This window comes from Pseudophryne corroboree, chromosome 4 (genome assembly GCF_028390025.1).
Source record: "Pseudophryne corroboree isolate aPseCor3 chromosome 4, aPseCor3.hap2, whole genome shotgun sequence".
Classification (NCBI taxonomy): domain Eukaryota; kingdom Metazoa; phylum Chordata; class Amphibia; order Anura; family Myobatrachidae; genus Pseudophryne; species Pseudophryne corroboree.
In genome coordinates this window covers 688,934,401-688,946,233 of record NC_086447.1, presented here as the reverse complement: position 1 = coordinate 688,946,233, position 11,833 = coordinate 688,934,401, and the positions used below count along the sequence as shown (strand labels likewise).

At 42.6% G+C, this 11,833-nt stretch overlaps 3 pseudogenes; 2 read left to right on the top strand and 1 right to left on the bottom strand.

The window, feature by feature from the left end:
- Positions 1-1,508: 1,508 nt before the first annotated feature.
- LOC134912790 (5S ribosomal RNA) lies at positions 1,509-1,626 on the bottom strand (annotated as a pseudogene).
- Positions 1,627-6,012: 4,386 nt separating this feature from the next.
- Positions 6,013-6,130, top strand: LOC134912789 (5S ribosomal RNA; annotated as a pseudogene).
- A 5,044-nt stretch (positions 6,131-11,174) lies between these two features.
- Positions 11,175-11,292, top strand: LOC134912703 (5S ribosomal RNA; annotated as a pseudogene).
- Positions 11,293-11,833: the final 541 nt, after the last annotated feature.

Sequence of the window (11,833 nt, the reverse complement as noted above, 5' to 3'; positions counted from 1 at the left end):
TTGGAATTACTGTGCAGGGCCGTGGAGGAGCTGGAGCTAGTCCCCCCCCCCCCACTTTAACCTATATATATATATAGAAATGGGGGGAATAAGGGTACCGGCGACTTATGTTTTTAAAAATAATAGTTAAAAATACTTAGAAATAGATTTTAAAAGCCAAAAGATATATAATAAAACAGGCAAGCTTTAATATCACATAAAAGCGTGTTACAACATAAAATGTACTCCAGACTATTAATAAAAACATAAAAACATAAACATAAAAGGTCTTTGTAAAAAGGTAAGGAAGTTCTGACTTAACTCTTTAAAAATAGGCAAGGGAGTCACCACAGGGATCCCAACGCGTTTCGTCACAACTGACTTCTTCAAAGGGTGAGGACAGAATGAAGCTACGTGCTTATTTATACCCCTGATGGACTGACTCAGGGTTGGTGATGTCATAATTAGTCACATGACACAATTGAAAATATGCAAGATACAGATCATTGAGGACACTCTGTTGGGACATGATCTCAGGCTAAGGGTGATAACATGAGGGTGTAGAACATAAAACGAGTGGTTTTAGGGCTAAATCGACAATAGGAGAGATATAAAATGTAAAAATGTCTTAATTCGCGGCACTTCCGCCCCGCTTCCGGTGACGGAGGAGACGCGTCACGTGTCTCCTGGTATTTCCGCCCCACTTCCGGTTTCGTCCATGCGCATGCGCCGGCCGCTCTGGTCGCGCACTGCGCATGTGTCCACAGGCTTACTAGTCAGTGTAGTCTCCTCTCCAGGTCTCCTTATTGTAAATGTCCCTCCTGCTGGGTGCTGTGGTGGCCATATTGGTGGTGACATACTCCATAGGATAGACAGGAAGAGCGGTGGCCATCTTTGGGGAGTCCTTGGAGACATATATTCGTAGTTCATCGGTAACCATGACAACGGATACATAGAGGGGAGCAAAAAGAAGACGATATAGTGAAGATTATGCAGTGGTCACTTTGTTATAGTTTACTCCTGCTTGGACCCAATAAATGTTATAGGAGGAAATGATTTTAGCTTAGTAGAAAAGTGGAGTTAATGCTAATAAAAATACAAATATGAAAAATAAAATAAAATAAAACAAAAGTAGAAAATATAATATAAAAATAAAAATAAACTAAATATAAAAATAAAAATGCTTTTGTATAGGAGCGACACACATACTTCAATGTGACACACACATAACATATTATATGGAATTGTGACATCCTGAAGTAAAATCAAGGTGATATCAGGACTTTTAAGTGCCCGGTGAGTGGAAGCTTAGGTTGTAACCCCCTGACGATAACGAAAGAGCGAGGGGGGTGGGGGGGGGGGGGGGTGTTGGATGGGTTGACCAAGTGGATTGAATGCAAAAGTACTGTGTGAGTGATGTGAGGGTGTGAATTCCAAATATTCAGAATTGTTACGTGAGTCGTGTATCAACATGGATAAAGACATGTGGTGATGGATGGAGCACTGGTTAGCTCGACGTTATTTGTCAGTCTTTACAGTACCTGATCTTCCCGGGGAGTCCCCTCCCTGGTACTGGTCAGGCCCAGACACTGCTTAGCTTCCAAGATCGGACGAGATTGGGCGTGCCAGTGCGGTTTGACTGTACACGAATGGTAAACATCTTAATACCAGGAACCCGGTCGCAAATCACACACGTAATTCGAGAGGTTTAGTATTTTAATATTTTATTCTAATATAGCGTGACTCAAATTCCCCTAGGGTGGGTAGTGTACAGGTGGTGTGGATGGGGGAAGGGGAAGGGGGGGGGTGGGGGGTGGGGTGGGGGGGGGAAGGAACGGGGTGGCGATGTAAGAGGGGAATGTGGCAACCGAAGAAGAGGAAGTAATGAAGGATACAGCACCTCATAGGAAGGGTGCGATTTCATAGCTCTCGTTCAGGCCTGTTGGTTGCAGGGTCCGTAACTGGAAAATCCAGTACATCTCCCTTCTCGAGAGTTTGTTTGCCAGGTCACCTCCTCTCTCTCCCAAACGCACATGTTCAATCGCCTTAAATGTGAGGTCCTCGGGGTTGGAGTTATGCTGTGATGTGAAGTGTCTGGGAACATTATGGCTTTCCACCTTATTCTTGATGCTCCTTATGTGTTCCTGGATTCTCATTTTTAAGGGTCTTTTGGTCTTGCCCACGTATTTCTTTTTGCAAGAACATTCCAGTAGGTAGATCACGGACGTGGTGTTACAGTTCATAAATTCCTTAATGGTGTACTGTTTCTTGTCCTCCATGTCGCTAAAGGTTCTCCTATTCGGATGTAAAAATTTGCATATATTACATTTCCCACATTTATATGAACCCACACATTTGGGCATTAAGTTGTTCTTGGTGGACTTCTCCTTCAAGAGGCTGGGTGCAAGATGGTCCTTCAGGTTTCTAGATTTCTTGAAGATGATAACTGGTTCAGAAGGTAGAATGTCTTTGAGTACAGGGTCCATGAGAAGAATGTTCCAGTGATTCCTGAGTGAATTCCTGATAATTTTCTCGTGTTGGTTATAAGTGGTGATGAAGGCGACCGGATCCTTCTTGGCGTCTCTTGGTTTGTACTTCAGGAGGTCTTCTCTGGCCACGTTTCTTGTTTTTTCCAGTGCTTGCTCCACAATGGGCCCCGGGTATTCTTTGTCCTGGAACCTCTTGCTATAGACCTTCAGTTGGTCATCACAGTCCTTTGGATTCGTACAGTTCCTCTTTATCCTCGAGAACTGTGAAGCCGGGATGTTATCCTTCCACTTTCGGAGGTGGTTACTTCGATAGTGCAGGTAGCTGTTCATGTCCACCTCCTTGATGAAGTTCTTAGTGGTAACGCCTCCGTTTTCACCAATTAGAATCAGGTCCAGGTATTCGACCGATCTAACGTTGGTGTTTGAGGTGAAGGTCAAGTTCAGATCATTGTTTCCCAGCGTATTTAAAAACTCATTAAAAGATTCGACTGTGCCATTCCAAATGATTAAAATATCGTCAATGTAACGTTTGTAGAGTACCACATTTTCCTTGAAAGCCTTAGAATCGTAAATTTGCGTCTTCTCCCAACGTCCCCATAGCTGTGCCGCAGCGTTGTAGGTAAAACTGGTTAAGAAATTTAAAATAGTTATGACTGAGGATAAAAAGCATAAGATCACAAATAAAATCTCGGTGGGTGGTAGTGAGGGTTTGATCATTGTTCAAAAATTCCCTGCATGCAGCTATGCCTTTACAATGTTCGATGCATGTGTACAGGGATTGAACATCAACTGTCGCCCATATATATGTATCCTTCCACTCAATTGCTCCAAGTATGTTAAGTATCGATGTTGTATCTTTTAAATAGGATGGTAATGTAGTCACATATTTCTTCAAGAAAACATCCACATACTCGGACAGATTGGAGGTTAGTGAACCTATTCCCGCCACTATTGGTCTGCCAGGTGGGTTCGTCAGGGATTTATGGATCTTCGGTAAAAAGTAAAAAATGGGGGTAATGGGATTGGATTGCATCAGGAATTGGTACTCTTCCTTTGTTATCACATTGCTCCGTAATGCATGGAGAAGTATGGTCCTTAGTTCTTCCACGAAGGGTTCTTTTGGGTCACCCTGGAGTTGTGTATAGGATTTAGCATCACCAAGTAGTCTTAGTGCCTCTTTTGTATAGAGGTCATGGTCCATTATAACCAATCCCCCCCCTTTGTCAGCTTGTTTTATAACTATGTTTTTGTTCTTTTGCAGTTTTTTCAGGGCTTCACACTCTCGGTTTCCCAGATTCCTTCCCTCAATCGTTTTCTGTTCAGTGTCACACAAGTCCTTTTTTACCATATCATAGAAGATACTAACGTTACTTCCTTTTGATTCTAGTGGGTAATATTTTGATGTGGGTTTGAGACCAGACTTAGAGTGTTCCTCATAATTGCTTATGACAGCATCTTTTTTACGTAGAAAGTGTCTCTTGAGTGTTAGCTTCCTCACAAATTTATTCAGATCTATGAAGGTCTCAAATTTGTTCAAGCCATTCGTTGGTGCAAATGTCAGACCCTTACTGAGTAGAGTGGTTTCCGGTTTCGTGAGAGTATGCTTGGATAAGTTGAAGATGCCTTTGTCCCGTGGGTCTGTTAGTGTAGGGTCCTTCTTTTCTGGTCTCTCCCTCCTACCGCCCCGTTTTCCTCTTCTTCTAGTAATCTTTTTTCATTGGAGATGCATGTCTGCTGTCCTCTCTCACCATGTTTCTTACCATGTCTTTTGTTCGTGCACCCGTTCTTGCCGATAAAAAATCCTGGTCCCCTGTGGAGTCTCTTCTTTGTAGAGCTGAGAATCTGTTTACATTGGTTTTTATGTGTGGGTTCAATGGGGAATCCTCGCTGTTCGTCCTGGTTTTCTTCCATTTGTTGGGTACTGTCTTCCATTGGTACCTCCCCGCTGTGTTGGATTGTGGGCCGGGAGCCCTGAACCGGCTCCAGTTCTTCATATGTCCTTTACTGTAATCATTTCTGTCCCGAAGAAATTTCTTCTCCTTCCCTTTGATGACTTCCCCTTCGATATGCTCTAGTTTCTTATTGAGTACTTTTTCATTAATAGTGTAGTCCTCCTTATCCTTGAATCCGATCATTTCGGATTCTTTTGCCTTTATTTCGACCTCTAGTTCCGCCAGGGTATCCTTCTTTTTACGGATAAGAAGTTTCATAAGGTCAATGGAACACCTGTGTAGGATGGAGTCCCATTCTTCTATAAAGTCTGTATCCATTGTGCCAAACGTGGGCTGTTTAAGGAGTCTCAGGCCTCTGGGTACTCTGTTAACTGTGATGTAATGTTCCAGGCCTTTGACATCCCACCACGTTTTCACTTCCTTAATAAGGAGTTTCTCCATACCCCAAAATAGATCATCAAGGTCTTGTGAGGGTGTTGGAGCATCCACCTGTTTGTTCTCATTAAATATCTTTTGGCATAAATCATTTCTCTTAACTGTACGGTCAGTGTTCCCAAACATTCTAAAAGGAACGCTGGACTGATACTGGATTCTTGCCTCACCAGGCTGCTATATCAGTGTACCGAGAGAAAATTTGTGAAAGAAGTGGAATGACACAGCGCCACTTGTGGGGTGGGTTCTCAGTATAGTATATATAAAAAAACAGAATTGCTGATAAAAACACACGTAACCTCTCTAGAAGGTGTCTGCCAACCCTTAAGAATGCAGTACTGGTACAGTACTGCTGGGAAATGTATAGAAATGGGGGGAATAAGGGTACCGGCGACTTATGTTTTTTAAAAATAATAGTTAAAAATACTTAGAAATAGATTTTAAAAGCCAAAAGATATAACTTCATGCCCAAATGTGTGGGTTCATATAAATGTGGGAAATGTAATATATGCAAATTTTTACATCCGAATAGGAGAACCTTTAGCGACATGGAGGACAAGAAACAGTACACCATTAAGGAATTTATGAACTGTAACACCTACTGGAATGTTCTTGCAAAAAGAAATACGTGGGCAAGACCAAAAGACCCTTAAAAATGAGAATCCAGGAACACATAAGGAGCATCAAGAATAAGGTGGAAAGCCATAATGTTCCCAGACACTTCACATCACAGCATAACTCCAACCCCGAGGACCTCACATTTAAGGCGATTGAACATGTGCGTTTGGGAGAGAGAGGAGGTGACCTGGCAAACAAACTATCGAGAAGGGAGATGTACTGGATTTTCCAGTTACGGACCCTGCAACCAACAGGCCTGAACGAGAGCTATGAAATCGCACCCTTCCTATGAGGTGCTGTATCCTTCATTACTTCCTCTTCTTCGGTTGCCACATTCACCTCTTACATCGCCACCCCGTTCCTTCCCCCCCCCACCCCCCCACCCCCCCCCTTCCCCTTCCCCCATCCACACCACCTGTACACTACCCACCCTAGGGGAATTTGAGTCACGCTGTATTAGAATAAAATATTAAAATACTAAACCTCTCGAATTACGTGTGTGATTTGCGACCGGGTTCCTGGTATTAAGATGTTTACCATTCGTGTACAGTCAAACCGCACTGGCACGCCCAATCTCGTCCGATCTTGGAAGCTAAGCAGTGTCTGGGCCTGACCAGTACCAGGGAGGGGACTCCCCGGGAAGATCAGGTACTGTAAAGACTGACAAATAACGTCGAGCTAACCAGTGCTCCATCCATCACCACATGTCTTTATCCATGTTGATACACGACTCACGTAACAATTCTGAATATTTGGAATTCACACCCTCACATCACTCACACAGTACTTTTGCATTCAATCCACTTGGTCAACCCATCCAACACCCCCCCCCCCCCCACCCCCCTCGCTCTTTCGTTATCGTCAGGGGGTTACAACCTAAGCTTCCACTCACCGGGCACTTAAAAGTCCTGATATCACCTTGATTTTACTTCAGGATGTCACAATTCCATATAATATGTTATGTGTGTGTCACATTGAAGTATGTGTGTCGCTCCTATACCAAAGCATTTTTATTTTTATATTTAGTTTATTTTTATTTTTATATTATATTTTCTACTTTTGTTTTATTTTATTTTATTTTTCATATTTGTATTTTTATTAGCATTAACTCCACTTTTCTACTAAGCTAAAATCATTTCCTCCTATAACATTTATTGGGTCCAAGCAGGAGTAAACTATAACAAAGTGACCACTGCATAATCTTCACTATATCGTCTTCTTTTTGCTCCCCTCTATGTATCCGTTGTCATGGTTACCGATGAACTACGAATATATGTCTCCAAGGACTCCCCAAAGATGGCCACCGCTCTTCCTGTCTATCCTATGGAGTATGTCACCACCAATATGGCCGCCACAGCACCCAGCAGGAGGGACATTTACAATATGGAAACCTGGAGAGGAGACTACACTGACTAGTAAGCCTGTTGACACATGCGCAGTGCGCGACCAGAGCGGCCGGCGCATGCGCATGGACGAAACCGGAAGTGGGGCGGAAATACCAGGAGACACGTGACGCGTCTCCTCCGTCACCGGAAGCGGGGCGGAAGTGCCGCGAATTAAGACATTTTTACATTTTATATCTCTCCTATTGTCGATTTAGCCCTAAAACCACTCGTTTTATGTTCTACACCCTCATGTTATCACCCTTAGCCTGAGATCATGTCCCAACAGAGTGTCCTCAATGATCTGTATCTTGCATATTTTCAATTGTGTCATGTGACTAATTATGACATCACCAACCCTGAGTCAGTCCATCAGGGGTATAAATAAGCACGTAGCTTCATTCTGTCCTCACCCTTTGAAGAAGTCAGTTGTGACGAAACGCGTTGGGCTCCCTGTGGTGACTCCCTTGCCTATTTTTAAAGAGTTAAGTCAGAACTTCCTTACCTTTTTACAAAGACCTTTTATGTTTATGTTTTTATGTTTTTATTAATAGTCTGGAGTACGTTTTATGTTGTAACACGCTTTTATGTGATATTAAAGCTTGCCTGTTTTATTATATATCTTTTGGCTTTTAAAATCTATTTCTAAGTATTTTTAACTATTATTTTTAAAAAACATAAGTCGCCGGTACCCTTATTCTCCCCATTTCTATACATTTCCCAGCAGTACTGTACCAGTACTGCATTCTTAAGGGTTGGCAGACACCTTCTAGAGAGGTTACGTGTGTTTTTATCAGCAATTCTGTTTTTTTATATATACTATACTGAGAACCCACCCCACAAGTGGCGCTGTGTCATTCCACTTCTTTCACAAATTTTCTCTCGGTACACTGATATAGCAGCCTGGTGAGGCAAGAATCCAGTATCAGTCCAGCGTTCCTTTTAGAATGTTTGGGAACACTGACCGTACAGTTAAGAGAAATGATTTATGCCAAAAGATATTTAATGAGAACAAACAGGTGGATGCTCCAACACCCTCACAAGACCTTGATGATCTATTTTGGGGTATGGAGAAACTCCTTATTAAGGAAGTGAAAACGTGGTGGGATGTCAAAGGCCTGGAACATTACATCACAGTTAACAGAGTACCCAGAGGCCTGAGACTCCTTAAACAGCCCACGTTTGGCACAATGGATACAGACTTTATAGAAGAATGGGACTCCATCCTACACAGGTGTTCCATTGACCTTATGAAACTTCTTATCCGTAAAAAGAAGGATACCCTGGCGGAACTAGAGGTCGAAATAAAGGCAAAAGAATCCGAAATGATCGGATTCAAGGATAAGGAGGACTACACTATTAATGAAAAAGTACTCAATACGAAACTAGAGCATATCGAAGGGGAAGTCATCAAAGGGAAGGAGAAGAGATTTCTTCGGGACAGAAATGATTACAGTAAAGGACATATGAAGAACTGGAGCCGGTTCAGGGCTCCCGGCCCACAATCCAACACAGCGGGGAGGTACCAATGGAAGACAGTACCCAACAAATGGAAGAAAACCAGGACGAACAGCGAGGATTCCCCATTGAACCCACACATAAAAACCAATGTAAACAGATTCTCAGCTCTACAAAGAAGAGACTCCACAGGGGACCAGGATTTTTTATCGGCAAGAACGGGTGCACGAACAAAAGACATGGTAAGAAACATGGTGAGAGAGGACAGCAGACATGCATCTCCAATGAAAAAAAGATTACTAGAAGAAGAGGAAAACGGGGCGGTAGGAGGGAGAGACCAGAAAAGAAGGACCCTACACTAACAGACCCACGGGACAAAGGCATCTTCAACTTATCCAAGCATACTCTCACGAAACCGGAAACCACTCTACTCAGTAAGGGTCTGACATTTGCACCAACGAATGGCTTGAACAAATTTGAGACCTTCATAGATCTGAATAAATTTGTGAGGAAGCTAACACTCAAGAGACACTTTCTACGTAAAGAAGATGCTGTCATAAGCAATTATGAGGAACACTCTAAGTCTGGTCTCAAACCCACATCAAAATATTACCCACTAGAATCAAAAGGAAGTAACGTTAGTATCTTCTATGATATGGTAAAAAAGGACTTGTGTGACACTGAACAGAAAACGATTGAGGGAAGGAATCTGGGAAACCGAGAGTGTGAAGCCCTGAAAAAACTGCAAAAGAACAAAAACATAGTTATAAAACAAGCTGACAAAGGGGGGGGATTGGTTATAATGGACCATGACCTCTATACAAAAGAGGCACTAAGACTACTTGGTGATGCTAAATCCTATACACAACTCCAGGGTGACCCAAAAGAACCCTTCGTGGAAGAACTAAGGACCATACTTCTCCATGCATTACGGAGCAATGTGATAACAAAGGAAGAGTACCAATTCCTGATGCAATCCAATCCCATTACCCCCATTTTTTACTTTTTACCGAAGATCCATAAATCCCTGACGAACCCACCTGGCAGACCAATAGTGGCGGGAATAGGTTCACTAACCTCCAATCTGTCCGAGTATGTGGATGTTTTCTTGAAGAAATATGTGACTACATTACCATCCTATTTAAAAGATACAACATCGATACTTAACATACTTGGAGCAATTGAGTGGAAGGATACATATATATGGGCGACAGTTGATGTTCAATCCCTGTACACATGCATCGAACATTGTAAAGGCATAGCTGCATGCAGGGAATTTTTGAACAATGATCAAACCCTCACTACCACCCACCGAGATTTTATTTGTGATCTTATGCTTTTTATCCTCAGTCATAACTATTTTAAATTTCTTAACCAGTTTTACCTACAACGCTGCGGCACAGCTATGGGGACGATTTTTGCCCCAAGTTTCGCCAATTTATTCATGGGATGTTGGGAGAAGACGCAAATTTACGATTCTAAGGCTTTCAAGGAAAATGTGGTACTCTACAAACGTTACATTGACGATATTTTAATCATTTGGAATGGCACAGTCGAATCTTTTAATGAGTTTTTAAATACGCTGGGAAACAATGATCTGAACTTGACCTTCACCTCAAACACCAACGTTAGATCGGTCGAATACCTGGACCTGATTCTAATTGGTGAAAACGGAGGCGTTACCACTAATAACTTCATCAAGGAGGTGGACATGAACAGCTACCTGCACTATCGAAGTAACCACCTCCGAAAGTGGAAGGATAACATCCCGGCTTCACAGTTCTCGAGGATAAAGAGGAACTGTACGAATCCAAAGGACTGTGATGACCAACTGAAGGTCTATAGCAAGAGGTTCCAGGACAAAGAATACCCGGGGCCCATTGTGGAGCAAGCACTGGAAAAAACAAGAAACGTGGCCAGAGAAGACCTCCTGAAGTACAAACCAAGAGACGCCAAGAAGGATCCGGTCGCCTTCATCACCACTTATAACCAACACGAGAAAATTATCAGGAATTCACTCAGGAATCACTGGAACATTCTTCTCATGGACCCTGTACTCAAAGACATTCTACCTTCTGAACCAGTTATCATCTTCAAGAAATCTAGAAACCTGAAGGACCATCTTGCACCCAGCCTCTTGAAGGAGAAGTCCACCAAGAACAACTTAATGCCCAAATGTGTGGGTTCATATAAATGTGGGAAATGTAATATATGCAAATTTTTACATCCGAATAGGAGAACCTTTAGCGACATGGAGGACAAGAAACAGTACACCATTAAGGAATTTATGAACTGTAACACCACGTCCGTGATCTACCTACTGGAATGTTCTTGCAAAAAGAAATACGTGGGCAAGACCAAAAGACCCTTAAAAATGAGAATCCAGGAACACATAAGGAGCATCAAAAATAAGGTGGAAAGCCATTATGTTCCCAGACACTTCACATCACAGCATAACTCCAACCCCGAGGACCTCACATTTAAGGCGATTGAACATGTGCGTTTGGGAGAGAGAGGAGGTGACCTGGCAAACAAACTATCGAGAAGGGAGATGTACTGGATTTTCCAGTTACGGACCCTGCAACCAACAGGCCTGAACGAGAGCTATGAAATCGCACCCTTCCTATGAGGTGCTGTATCCTTCATTACTTCCTCTTCTTCGGTTGCCACATTCACCTCTTACATCGCCACCCCGTTCCTTCCCCCCCCCCCCTTCCCCTTCCCCCATCCACACCACCTGTACACTACCCACCCTAGGGGAATTTGAGTCACGCTATATTAGAATAAAATATTAAAATACTAAACCTCTCGAATTACGTGTGTGATTTGCGACCGGGTTCCTGGTATTAAGATGTTTACCATTCGTGTACAGTCAAACCGCACTGGCACGCCCAATCTCGTCCGATCTTGGAAGCTAAGCAGTGTCTGGGCCAGACCAGTACCAGGGAGGGGACTCCCCGGGAAGATCAGGTACTGTAAAGACTGACAAATAACGTCGAGCTAACCAGTGCTCCATCCATCACCACATGTCTTTATCCATGTTGATACACGACTCACGTAACAATTCTGAATATTTGGAATTCACACCCTCACATCACTCACACAGTACTTTTGCATTCAATCCACTTGGTCAACCCATCCAACACCCCCCCCCCCCCACCCCCAACCCCCTCGCTCTTTCGTTATCGTCAGGGGGTTACAACCTAAGCTTCCACTCACCGGGCACTTAAAAGTCCTGATATCACCTTGATTTTACTTCAGGATGTCACAATTCCATATAATATGTTATGTGTGTGTCACATTGAAGTATGTGTGTCGCTCCTATACCAAAGCATTTTTATTTTTATATTTAGTTTATTTTTATTTTTATATTATATTTTCTACTTTTGTTTTATTTTATTTTATTTTTCATATTTGTATTTTTATTAGCATTAACTCCACTTTTCTACTAAGCTAAAATCATTTCCTCCTATAACATTTATTGGGTCCAAGCAGGAGTAAACTATAACAAAGTGACCACTGC